Source organism: Artibeus jamaicensis, unplaced genomic scaffold, assembly GCF_021234435.1.
Source record: "Artibeus jamaicensis isolate MK-2021 breed Jamaican fruit bat unplaced genomic scaffold, CSHL_Jam_final contig_452, whole genome shotgun sequence".
NCBI lineage: Eukaryota > Metazoa > Chordata > Mammalia > Chiroptera > Phyllostomidae > Artibeus > Artibeus jamaicensis.
In genome coordinates, this window is record NW_026521837.1 from 4,671,178 (window position 1) to 4,684,295 (window position 13,118).

General features: G+C 41.3%; 1 protein-coding gene and 1 pseudogene across 3 annotated transcripts in view; one reads left to right on the top strand and one right to left on the bottom strand.

Moving 5' to 3' along the window:
- The window catches only part of AFF1 (ALF transcription elongation factor 1), a 199,198-nt gene that overhangs the window by 17,710 nt on the left and 168,370 nt on the right, over positions 1 to 13,118 (top strand). The window lies entirely within an intron of this gene.
- LOC119039616 (polyadenylate-binding protein-interacting protein 2-like) lies at positions 9,504 to 9,881 on the bottom strand (annotated as a pseudogene).

Consider the following 13,118-nt stretch of genomic DNA (forward strand, 5'->3'; position numbering starts at 1 on the left):
TCGTGGAGGCGGCTGCTGTGGGAGGAACCCAGGTGCAGCACCACTGAAGCGAGTCGCACCGAGGCTGCCTCCAAGCCAAAAGCCAAAAGACTTCCTGGATTTTTAAATTACTTTTCTTTTTCTTTACTGAAAGAGAGAACCTGCCTTTTTTGCCATAAACTCATTCTCCTTCTTCCATCTGTGCCTATTGCTTGAAATCTCTCACTTTCTTATTGAAATTCTGGAACTAAAATTAAAAATTTTTTTTTTCAATCACAGTTTACATTGAATATTATTTTCAGAATTAGTTTTTCACAAAGTGTGTGAAATTGAAGCCAGGTAAGCAAAGCCAGAGAATAAAGCTGGATACATTCTGGGAAAATTTTACTCGATGATTGTGGGAAGACATGTGAAGATAAAACATAAGAACGAAAGAAATTGTATTTCAAGGCACGCCACCAGATTTTGGGGACATAATTTTATTGTTTTCTGCCATTAAGGGTTGTAAATGTTTGAGGAGCTCTGCTGATATGCTTTCTTAGTATTTGGGGAGATTTGAGGGATTGGATTTTGTGCAGCTGGAATCATATTATTTTAGGTAGTCCTGGCAGTTTTCCTTCCCAGGAGAGTCGGAAACAACGTATAACTCTAATTGAGAAGAGTCCTCAATTAGTGAGGAAGCTACAAGGTGTTAAGCTGATTAACACCTATTATATAGACAGATTCTTCTGTGTGTGAGTAAATCAAGGGCCTAACTTCCAGATGCTTACTAGAGAGATTAATGGCTGGAGGCCTTGTTTTCCTGAAACTGAGACTGGCCTGGACATTGTAAATAATCCACACCTGCAATCACGAGTGGAGAAGCTGGGCAGGTTTCCTGTATTTCCCAAGAAAGTCATTTTAGGCCTGATTTACAAGTGCATTAACAGTTTGCATACAAAACTCATTATTTCCCTTTGTTTTAGAAAATAGTTCCTAACTATTAAGGATGTCATAGTCATACGTAGTATGAATTACTGTTTGGTAAGTTTAAAAGAGTTTGATTTTAGACTTATTGTCCCAGATCTGAGAAAATCTTTTTCAGAAATAGTTACTTCTCAAAGAAATGGTTTAATTTTGGAAAATTTAGATTAAACTGTAGAAATAGTAATCCACCAGTAAAACCCGCCTGATCTATTAGTACATATGTGATACAGCAAGTTTGAGTGTGGGGTTCGAGCAGGACAGTTTGTGTTTAGGTCTCTGACACTTTGGTTACTTGGGCCAGTTGCTCAACTTTGAAAGCCTCACTAAAATGGGGATATAGCCCTAACTGGTGTGGCTCAACGGGCTGGGCATTGTCCTGCCAACTGAAAGGTCACTGGCTCGATTCCCAGTTTGACTCCTGGTCAGGGCACATACCTGGGTTGTGGGTCAGGTCTCCAGCTGGGGGAGCAGGAGAGGCAACCGATCAATGTTTCTCTCCCAATTTTCCCCTCTCTCTAAAAATATAAATAAAATCAAATTTTTTAAATGGAGATAAAGAGAATAATGCGTGTCAAGTGCTTATTACCAGGCCTGGTACATCATAAGTCCTCAAAAAATTGTTGAAGTGCACTACTCTGCTGATGGTATGGGTTTCAGGGTACTTAGTAGCTTCCTAAATTCTACTTGGAGAGGAAAGGCTTTGTTTATAGGAGACTCTGGATTGAAGGGATTCCTTAGTGAGATACTCCAGGAGTAGCATTCAGAAAAAGCCAACCATTAGAAAAAACAGATCCTTAAAAACAAAACACAGAGTGTGTTCATTTGCAGGGCATGTTGGATGCACTTACAAGTTTCCCTCTGGTCTGTTTTACATTTATTATTGGCTATGGGGTTGTCCTGAGTCACAAAGGATAAGAAAACCCTGCTGCATAGTATTGCCTTTTCTACAAGCAGCATAGTTGTTTTTTTGTAGTGACCAACGTTTATTTTAAAAAGCCAGATGGAACTATGAGCCAATATAGTATATATTTCTTACTGTGTATCACAGTTTTTTATTTAAATATATTTTATTGATTATGCTATTACAGTTGTCCCATTTTCCCCCCTTCACTCCCCTCCATATCCTGCACACCCCCTCTGTTTTTTTTTAAACCAGTTTATTGGATATAACTTTTGTGCCATTTTAAGTACACTCTTTAATGATTGTTAGTAAATTTGCTGAGTTGGGCAACAGTCTCTACAGTCCAACTTCAGAATTGCACCCCAGATAGACACAACTGCCTATTTCCTACCTTCAGCTACAGGCAGCACTACTAATCTACTTAATACTTTTGCCTGTTCTGGGCATTTCATAATAACGCAGTCATATAATATGTGGTTGTTTGTGACTGGCTTCTTTCACTTATTTGAAAGTGAAATAATCTCATTTCATGAGATTTTCAAGATTTGTCTATGTTGTATGTGTCAATATTTCATTTCTCTTTATTGCCAAATATTCCACTGTATGGATATTTCAATGTTTTGTTTACTATTCACCAGTTGATGGACATTTGCTTTGTGTCCACTTGTTGGCTGTTATAGATAATGTGTTTTCATTCATTTTAAATATGTTTTCATTCTTTGGGGTAGATATCTAGGAGTGGAATTATTTTCCTGTAAGGTAGATTTATATTTAGAGTCATCTTTAGAGTATTCAAAGTTCACAAGTCAGTGTGCCCATGGGTTGGTTTCAGGTTTATTTGAACATGGTTTTTCTCTTGGCCTTCAGCCTGGAACTGTACTAATGCTGGGAGTTGAAAGATAATGAATTAACAATTATATAGCACCTTTAATAAAATGGACAGTAGTCCAGGTAGGTGGCATTCTGTCATTTTAGGTGACACTTTGGTCCATGTTGGTAGGTCAGAAAGACAGCTGAATTGTTTAAGATTATGCCATCTTTGTAGGGGCGCTGATTTTATACTATTCTGACTTGGGGAAGAACTTTTCTTCTTTTTGAAGGGCTTCACTTATAAATCGTTTTCTTCTGAAGCTGTATTTCTCAGCCTCCTGTAAGTCCAGATCAGCGGTAGAAAAAAAGAGGATTTCAGTTCCAGTTTCCTGTTTTTCAGAAGCATGGAGAACATTATTTCAGAATCTGAGTCTTGTTTCTGTCCCTCTAATAAACCTGGAAAGTGGTCGGCTTAGATGGTCATAATAGGCTTCACTGTACTAAAGGGAGCAGAAGCCTGGGGAAGTCAACAGCTGAATTGTCAAGCAGATTGTAGGGAATCCTGGGAGACTGGTTTGCTTCGGTTGGAAAAATTTCTGATTGCTACAATAAATAACATTTAATATGTGAGGCACTGCACATTTTTATTTCTGCTTTTGACCAGCAGATTATGATGCCTTCTTCATAATCTGCAGTGCAGAGTGCCACCATTTTTGTTGCTTTAAATTGATTTTAAAACAGTAGACACTGGACTGCATATGTTTACATCGGTAAGATGTTAATGGATATAGACAACAGGTTTTTTGTTTTGTTGTTTTTTAAAGACTTTATTTTTGGACAGAGGGGAAGGGAGGGAGAAGCAGAGGGAAACATCATTGTGTGGTTGCCTCTCACGCGCCCCCAGCTGGGGACCTGCCTGCAACCCAGGCATGTGCCCTGACCTGGAATCGAACCAGCAACCTTTCATTTTGTAGACTGATCCTCAAATCCACCGAGGCACATCAGCCAGGGTTCTTCTTCTTAACTTAAAAAAAAATGTTTTAAAATCATGGAAATAGACTTTAGTAGTAGAGAAAATATTTCATTAACCTTCAACCCTTTTTCCAGACTTAACATTTTTCAGTATTTTGCCACACTTTTAAAGATTGATTCTTTTTCTTATTTTTCTTTGCTGAAATAGCTTAAAGCAAATCCCAGACATCTGTTTTTCACTTCTGTGTATTTATGCACATCTCTAAAGATATGGTTGTTTTCCTGCATAACTGCACACCAGTCTTCCTACCCAATGCAATTAACATTTTGCATTCATCTAATAACTGGGTTGTATCTAAACTGTCCAAATTGTTTTAAAATGTCTATTAAGATTGTTTAATCCTGGTTCAAGCAAATCAAAGTACATGCATTTCACTAAGTTCTGTTTCTTAATCTGGAGTCTTAATGTATTTTTTTTTAAGGGGGCAGTGACTGGTTGAAAAAGCTGATTCGAATGTATGTCTAACCTTGTGGATTTGTCTGTTTGCTGCCTCTTAATTATGTGTGTAACTTGTTCTTATATATAACTTGTTCATATATATACACACATATAATTTACACACACATTTTTTGCTGCTGTATACATATAGCAGCAAAGAAAGTAAGGGTTTATTTTTAGGAAGTGACCCATGGCTAGACAGGTGAGCTAATATTCAAGCTCTCTGATGGCTTCCAGGGGGTTGGGGAAAATCATTAATCGTGGTAACTAAGGAAGTTAGGGTTCTGGTCAAGCTCATGCTTAGTTAGGGTCATGGTCTCTACTGATTGTTTGGAGCTAGGGTGGGGGTTAGTTGATCAGTGCATTTTACCTGAAACAATTTTATCTTGCGGAGTGGTGGGGTCAGCTTTTGAGGATTTGTGCAGAGGTTTATAATTGTCATAATTCAGTGGCTGCCTGGAGGTCTGTAGGCGATGCTGCTGAACATCATACAATGCATTGGATGGCCCACCACAAAGAACTTTCTGGCTGCAAATGGCAGTAGTGCAGAGGCTGAGAATCCTTGTGGCTCTATCCCAGGTATTTCCTGTCAGATAGAAGTTAGCTCTGAAGCTCAGTTGAATTCAAGATAAGTCTTTTTGCTAAAAATAGTTGAGGCCAACAGTGCTGGTGGTGGGTGGCATTTTGATCTGGATGCTGGTTCCAACAGTGCGTCACTTTGGGAAAATGCACGTGTGAGCTGTGTACTTTTTAAAATATGTAATATTCGGATTTCTAACATTTACTTGGAAAAATTTTCTACTCTTGCTGTGCACCTTCATTTTCTTTGACTACCACCATGTTTTTTAGATACATCAAAAATCTTTAAATCATCCTTCCTTGAAAGCTTCCTTAATATTCAATTCCTTTTAATGTGAGAAACTGGTAAAATGGGGAATGTGGCTGAATGGTGACTTTTATTGGAGTGGTCATGTCTGTTATGACCCAGTTAGGGGGCTGGTGCACTCCCGGCCTTGGAGAGTTGCCCTAAGGGACTGACACACCTACACAATAAAGTGCAAGTAACGTTTGGCCACTTGCACTTTCTAGGAAAGCTTAAAGGGGAGGGAGGGGAGAGAGAGCACACACGCTTTCTGATGCGATGGTTTGAAATGAGAAGGCTGTGCTTCATGAACAGTGGGATTTAGGTAAGGGGCATTTAGGGCAAAAAGAGCTGGCGAAGGCGGAGATGCCGGGGGGGGGGGGGGGGGTGCGGTGTCCTGGGAACCCTTGCTGGAAACCTGTCTAAAAGCCAGCTTTTCTCCCCCATCTTGGTTACATCATTGGAAGGAAAGGCAATGGATTATTTTTCTGACAGTTTGCTCTGACTGGGGACCAGGGCTTTCTTTGGCAAATGAAAGGACCGCCGTTGGGGTCATTGAGAGCATGATGAGCCCTGACTCTTTTCACATCAAAGTGTGAAAGCATCTCCAGGGGTGATAAATGGGGGCTTCGGGACTCATTACTTGTAAACAAAGCTGCGGGATGACCTCTAAATTTTTTTTTTAATGAAAAGAAAACAGGGTTTACTAGTAGTGAGTGGGGCTGCTCTTCGTTTGAATTTTGACTCCTTACAGTGGAGAAGACCTTTGTTATGGTTATCAAGAGGCGGCCACTGCTACCCTGGGTTTATCCGGATGCAAACTGGGGATCAATGCACTCTGCCCAGGCAGCCCCGCCGGTATCCTTAAGAGTTGAGGTTTGAAGTGCTCTGGCTTCAGCTGTGTTGTGCTGGAATGGGCAGGATTTCTGAACCCTGTTTCTCTGGGAAGACTGAGGGCTTAGACCACTCTGCTCCTTCCTCACCCAACGATAAGAGGAAGACTTCCTTAATGTGTAGTGCAGAAAGAGGTCAGTTTTTAAGTAAATTCTTAGAACTTTGTAAAGAAGTCCAAAGGCTATTTATAAGTTTACACTTGAAGTTTTAAATTAATACTTATTTGTGTAGTACAGGGCTTTGCATATGCCCAAAACCTTTAACAAAAAAATTACAGTATTTGGACACTTTATGTTCAATGTTTATGTTGAAAGCAACACTGCTTACAGTATTTAACATTTCATGTTTAATTGAAAACAATAGTGTTAACACTATTATTAACACTAATAATCTAGCGTTTTATGGAACCAAGCTTTAGAAAGCACTCTCCAAATTCCACCCTGCAATTGAAGGTCCACTTCAGTCAACTCCCTTCCTTGTGTACCCAGCTCTTTAGCAAGCGTGGCTCGTAGCTCGCTGTTTTTTTTCACATGGCTTCGTGGTTGCTGTCAATCCAAGTCCTAAACAGATTTTAAACAACCGGAGGTCAGAAGCTGCCCTTTGTAACCTGAGTGTAACTAGTAAGGCGTTGGGCACTGAAGAAGTCTAATGTGTTTACTGACTTTCCAAATGTTTGGTAAAAGCACTTTTTGGGTGTATCTTCCAAACAAGTTATGAGATTTGAGAAAGGAGCAGAGGTCACAGCTGGAGGGGAGCCTGTCCCGGGGAATGAGGGGGCAGAGAGCCACTGTCCTGTGGCTGAGGTGCTCTCTGATACAGGTAAGGGAGCGTTTCAGGCCGTCCTGCCCCGTGGTGAGAATGATGAGAATATGGGAGGCACTGCTGGTTGACACTGCTTTTGTGAGTTCAGATGCCAGTGGCAGCTAATACTGCCATAGTGACTAGATTTTGTGCTAATAAGTATGATAGGTATGATTTTATTTCCACTTCACAGCTTCCTATGAGGCTTGTATTTTACAGATGAAAAAAGAAAAAGTTAAGTGACTCAATGGTGGCACATATTCAGACCACCTTCTTTCTGTCACCAAACCCAATTCCTTAATGCCTGTCCCACATTGTCCTGGCAGAAGCTGGTGGCAGGGAAGTACATTCTGATCTCTGGTTGGAAACCCTGAGGTTTGGACCAGAGAGCCTGAGTTGACTGTTCTTTTCTGATGTCATAAAGGAATATTAGGTAGAAGCTTGTTCCCGGGAGATGGCCTTAGCAATCTGCAGTGGTCAGGGAAACATGCATGCATTCTAGTGTCGGAACAAAGGGGATACCTCCACACTGGGGTGTGGAAGGTGGGGTGGGGACAAGTAAGGACGGGAGGTGGATGGTGAGACTAACAGCTGATGAAAGGAAAAGATTAATTTAGTTAAAAATTTGAGGGATGGCAGTGGCGCCCACCCTGAGGTAAGTTAGAGTCTCCCCAGTGTGCCTCCTTCAGAGCTGATTTTACCCTTGTGGCGAGGCAACGTGTGCCCTCCCAGAGAGCACTTGGGAGTCTGGAGAGCATCGCACAGACGTCAGGCGGTGGCCCTGCCAATAAATCAAGCTCTCGACTGTTAGAGTTGCAGCGCTTCTCGTTTTAGATTATCTTTCAGCATCCGGCAGAGACTGACTTTCCTCCAGTGAGCACTTGATGACCAAGATATGGAATCGTCCTTAATTTAAGAATGGAGGCATCAATTTTCAGATAAGGCAGAAAGCAGAGAATGTATCTTGTCTGAAAAGAACATTTTAAAATATGTGTTCCTCAGCTTACAAAAGACTGAAGAGTTGAGATCAAAGACGATGACTGGAGTGAGATACAAGAATATCTGGGACAGTTCTTAATATCATTCTTACTTTTCCATTCCCTCCTCATGTCCTCAACCTCCAGTAGTGACTCAGGTGAGCAGAACTGCCCTTACAGGCTCTCTGAGACACTGCCATTAAACTTTCACCTGGAGAGGAAGCCTATGTTCAGAGAAAGAGTTGGCTGGAATTCTAGTCCCACTGGGTTGTGTAATGCTGGCAATTTACTTAACCTCTCCAAACTCTACTTCCTTTATCTGAAAATAAGAAAAATAAGAATTACATGAGATAATGAATTTTTAAAGACCCAGGTGAGTGCCCACACTGAGTTGAAATTTAATAAATACAGAAGTAGGTTTACAGTTGTGAGTATGTGAAACAGAGTTTATTCTTGTATTATTTATTGTTGTATTGTTTTCCATACAAGCAACTCTAAATCTACTTTAGCTCCACCCTGTATTTTCTTCCCTTTCTGTTGACATGCCTTTGACAGTTTTAGTGTTCAGGGCCTGGAGAATTTGAAATCTGTGGTGTTCCTAAAGCCTCTAGTAAGCGGTTTAAAAGTTGGGGCTCTGTGGAGCAGTAGTAGTGTAGCCTTCTGTGCCCTGAGACCTGGTCTGTGGTAGGATCTGGCAGTGTGCAAACTGATCAAATGTCCCTACCCTGGCTGGTGTGGCTCAGCGGACTGAGTACTGGCCTGCAAACAGAAAGGTCGCCGATTCAATTCCCAGGACACATGCCTGGGTTGCAGGCCAGGTCCCCAGTGTGGGGTGTGTGAGAGGCAACCATACACTGATGTTTCACTTGCTCTGTTTTTCCCTTCCCCTCTCTCTAAAAAAATAAATAAATAAAATCTTTAAAAAAAAATGTTCCTGCTGACTGTGAACTCAGGCAACTGTGCTGAGTTTTGCTTGTTATTATGGAATTTATATTATTAAGAGTTTGGGTGGGTGACACTATACATTCATTTTTCAATAAAAATCCTTATTAATTTCTTTTTCCTATTACATTAAGTTTAGGGTACGCCTCAAGATAAGTGTGGCTAATTATGTGTAGAGAAAGTAGATATTTAACTAATACTTTTTACCCTTATAAGTTAATAAGAAATCATGTATTTCCTTTAGGTTAGTTTGACTTTAAACAGAGGGTCTTCTCTTTTTGTGGCAATCCAAGATTCACGCATTCATTCACCAAGACTTGTAGAGAGCCTTCCTGTCATCACAGGTGTTGGCCAGGATGCCAGGCAGAGGATGGAGAGAGAAGGGACTGTAGGTGAGTCTCAGGCTCTCACACTAGAGCTGCATTCTGGCCAATGGACTTGAAGTGCTGACTGCTGCTCATGGGGGTTGCATCTCCACTGTGTGAAGGTATGACCGTCACGTAGTTTTCATCTAATGCTTTAAACTTTTTTCAAAGCATTATTCACCATCTACTGTTGCCATTTTAATCTCACAGGGGTCTTATAAGGTAGACAGGCTATAAGAAGTTAAAAGATTTGCCCAAGATCCCAGAATTGATAAAACTGTCCTGTCAACCTGGGATGAATTTTCTTTCACTCTCCCAGCCCCTCTTCCTCCCTGAGTCTGTCAAAATCTTACTCATCCTTCAAGGATCTACCAAAATAACGGTCTCACCACTCTTATTAAGTATTCAAGACTACCAAAACTTTGACAGTGCATAAGCGTAGCACAGTGACAAGAGAGAGCTTTTATAATTAAGTTTCGTAATACTGCCTTCACAGTGTGGAAATTGTGCTACATCCACTAAAAGAGGTGTCTCCTCAGACTTTAGTATTCACTTCAGGAACAGACTCCTTTGCATTTGGATTCAGATTACTCTTGACCACGAGATCATTGAGAGAGGACCTGTCACTGATATCAAGGTCATTAAATTGGTCTTGGATTTGGTCCATAGTTTGTGGGAGATCTTGAGCTGGAGTAAACCAGTCATGTTTTCTTCCTCTTCAACATTTCTATGAAATAGCACTCAATAAACTCTTCTTCCTGTAACTCCTCTTCATCTTGTCTCTTGAATTCCTCTTCTTCTTCCATCCACATATACTCTGTAAATGGATTGTCATCTCTGTGAGAATGGCCTTTCATAGTTGTGTCTGCATTGATGATTTTTGGGCTAGTACTGCTGCACTTGGATCTTTCATGGTCGGGGTTGGTTTTTTTTTTTTAATCCAGTGCTTGGCAGCGGGAATGGCAGCCAATGAGTCTGTGAGTCCAGTCGGCCTCTGGAGGTCCACAGGGAGCGCCAATCTCCCACTGGCTGCTGGATGCGCAGTTTGCCCCTGGTCTCCCAAAATGCTGCCTCTTTTAAAACTCTTATCACTCAAGAAATTAATTTTTATTTTATGTACTCCCATCTTTGCCTTTACATCTGCCAAGTTTCAGATAATTCCTGTCTTTTCTAAACTTACCCTTCAGCACCTGCTCTGCTGTAATGGACTCAAAGCATTTCTTTCTTCTTTGTAGTGAGTACAATGTTGAAGTTGGTCAGTAGGCCGTGCTAGAGGGACATTGCTTGAGTCAGGGAAATTCTCCTTCTGGTTGTGTTTGCTGCTTTTTCTTATTCCTGCTGTACATGGGAAGCATGCACTGAGTGTGTGTGTGTGTGTTTGTCCGTCCGTCCATGCAGAAGTGCTGTGCTCCAGCCAGGTGCCCCAGAGCATGAAGTCACTTGGCATTTTGCAGGCCTTGCCTTGGTTCTGTCAGTGCAGACACTGGCACAGGCCTCATGCCGACAGACAGAGAAGCACCCACCTCCCTCTGTGCACCTGCCATCCATCAGCTTCGGCTTGCTTGTACCTGAGAGGATGTTTCCTGCCGACCAGCTAGCACAGACCAGTCCCAGTGAACTTCTTTGCATCAGTGAGCTGCAGCCATATCCTTGTCAGTAACATCCCAACCTCGGTTTGGGGGAGGCACCCCTCTCCAAAGTTTGTCCTCTCTTGAGTACTTTCTCTTACCTTAGGGTGCTCTTTAAGTTTTCATGTCTTTATTCCTCTATCATCAGTTAATGCTTTTATATTAAACACCTTGTTCACATTATTGTGTGGTTTCTCTCCCCCTGATGAGACCTAGATTGATACAACCTCTAGTGCTTATTTCCCTCAGTGTCAGTATTTACTTTATACATAAATTTAAGTTTAGGCTTTTTTTCATACCAGAGGCTGTTTAATCCCTCAGCATCATCTTTGCGCTTTACCAATAACCAGGGATTAATGGACAATAGGGTTTGCTGCTGCAGCTGTTATTGTCATGGAGAGATGCAGGATGGATGATGGTTCTAATGGGTATTTATCTTCTCTTTCTTGGAAAAACAACCCAGGGTTCTTGTTCTGTTATTCATTGGCTACCTTAGTGTTTCTGTGAAAGCCTGTAACAGTTGAAGTGATTACTGTTGACTCAACTGTTAAAAACTACATTTTAGGGCCTGCATATAAAGTCTTCAGAATTGTGTCAAGAGTGATTTACTCCTATCTGTTTGTCTTCCTTGACCTTTTAAAAACAAATGGCTTTTAAGTACAGCAAGATATATAGCCAACGGTGGTTAAAAATCACCTGTATTTCACTTTATAGGGTAATTTGTCAATGTCATCTCCCAGTGGCTTCTTTTGTCTGTTTTAGCCAGAATTTTAGACTTGGGTTAATGTTTAGGTTCCACACACATACTTGCTAAGCTTTTTCTCTCACCAGCCCACGAGCAAAAGAGGAGGCATTGGAGGGCATAGGCCATGCAGCGGGGAGGTTTTGCTTCCATTTACCATTCTAAGCCTGTATCTAGGAGAGCAGCATAGCCAGAAAAGCAGGAATGTTGCCTGTTTTTTGAAGATAGGCACTGCGTTTTGACTCATAGAAAGGAAACTTTGATACTTGGTATCATTATGAGATTCTTGGGCATTTTTGAATCCTTAAGTTATATTGTTCACGCAGTCTGCTGGTTGACCCTTCAAGATATGCTGATTTCAGCTCATAGGTATTGTATATGACATCCTTTCCCCAAGCCTGACCTCTTTCCTCAGTGTGTGTCTGTCATTGCTCAGTTCTTTGCACCTGTCTCTTCCTTACCCATCTAGATGACTTTTTCACACTGATGCAAGATTTCTCTCCTTACAGAGATAAGATACATTAAAACTTCCAATTTGAAAAATTAGAGGGTAATTATTTCTATGGAGAAAATTTTGTCGTTTCTCTTCAAAACACCCTTAGAATCAGGGAGTTAAGTATGGTATTTTTTAAATACTGCTCCAGGTGAGTGTGCTATAGCCTCCACACCTCCCTGAGGTAACAACTTCTGTCATTAGGGGAGGGTGTTTCTCTGTGTTCATTTTGCTCTCTCCTTTAGAAACTTCCAGGGTTCCCCATCACCTACAATTCAGAGTTGGATTCCCTTAATGTGTCATTCAAACCCTTCCTCCTCTGGGCCTCAGCCATTTCTCAAGTGTCATCTCTCAGTTCTGGCCCTTCCACCAACCCTCATCACTAGCTGTACAGAAGTTTCCACAATTTCATTTTCAGCCTTTTGTCTTTCAAGTACCATGCCTTTGCATATGCTGTGCCTTCCTCCCAACTCTACCCATCTCTGCTTCATTCATTCATTCTTTCATCTGTCAGAGGAGTGCAGAGCGTAACAGGAGAATATGGGAAGGGCATTGAGATACAGATTTGGAGAATAATCAGGGAAGACTTCTTGGAGGGAGAGGTGGCTAAGCAAAAAATTAATGTACATTTAAGAGCTAATCAATGGAAAAAGTTGTGTGGTGGGATGCAGAGAAGAAAAAAAAATGTATTCCAGGTAAAAGGAAACATACTTGTGAAGATTTGGGCTAAGAAAACAAACAAAACCTGGCTGGTTGTAGCTCAGTGGATTGAGTGTAGACCTGTGAACCAAAGGGTTGCAGTTCAATTCCCAGTCAGGGCACATACCTGGGTTGCAGGCCAGTTCCCAGCAGGGGGTGCATGAGAGGCAACCACGTGTTGATGTTTTTCTCCCTCTCTACTTCCCTTCCCCTCTGTCCTCCTGTTCCCCTCTAAAAATAAATAAATAAAATCTTTAAAAACAAAACAAACAAACATAGGCCCTTTTGAGGAACTGAATGAACTTAGGCATAGCTCTGGGGCATAGAGCACCAGGCAAAGAAATGATCTGGTGGGAATGGGAAGCCATGAAAGAATTTTAAGAAGGGTAGTGATTGACATGAGTTTAGAAGGTCATCTGTCAGATGGAGAATGGACTATAGTGGGCAGGAGTGGGAGCAGAGAAACCAGTTGGGGGGCTATTAAGTAATCCATGGGAGAGCTGGAAGGTACCAAATGGCTTCTGGATAATTTTGGAGAAATGGTGAAAATTTCTAGGTAGATAGTAGGTAGATAATAGTGAAATTTCT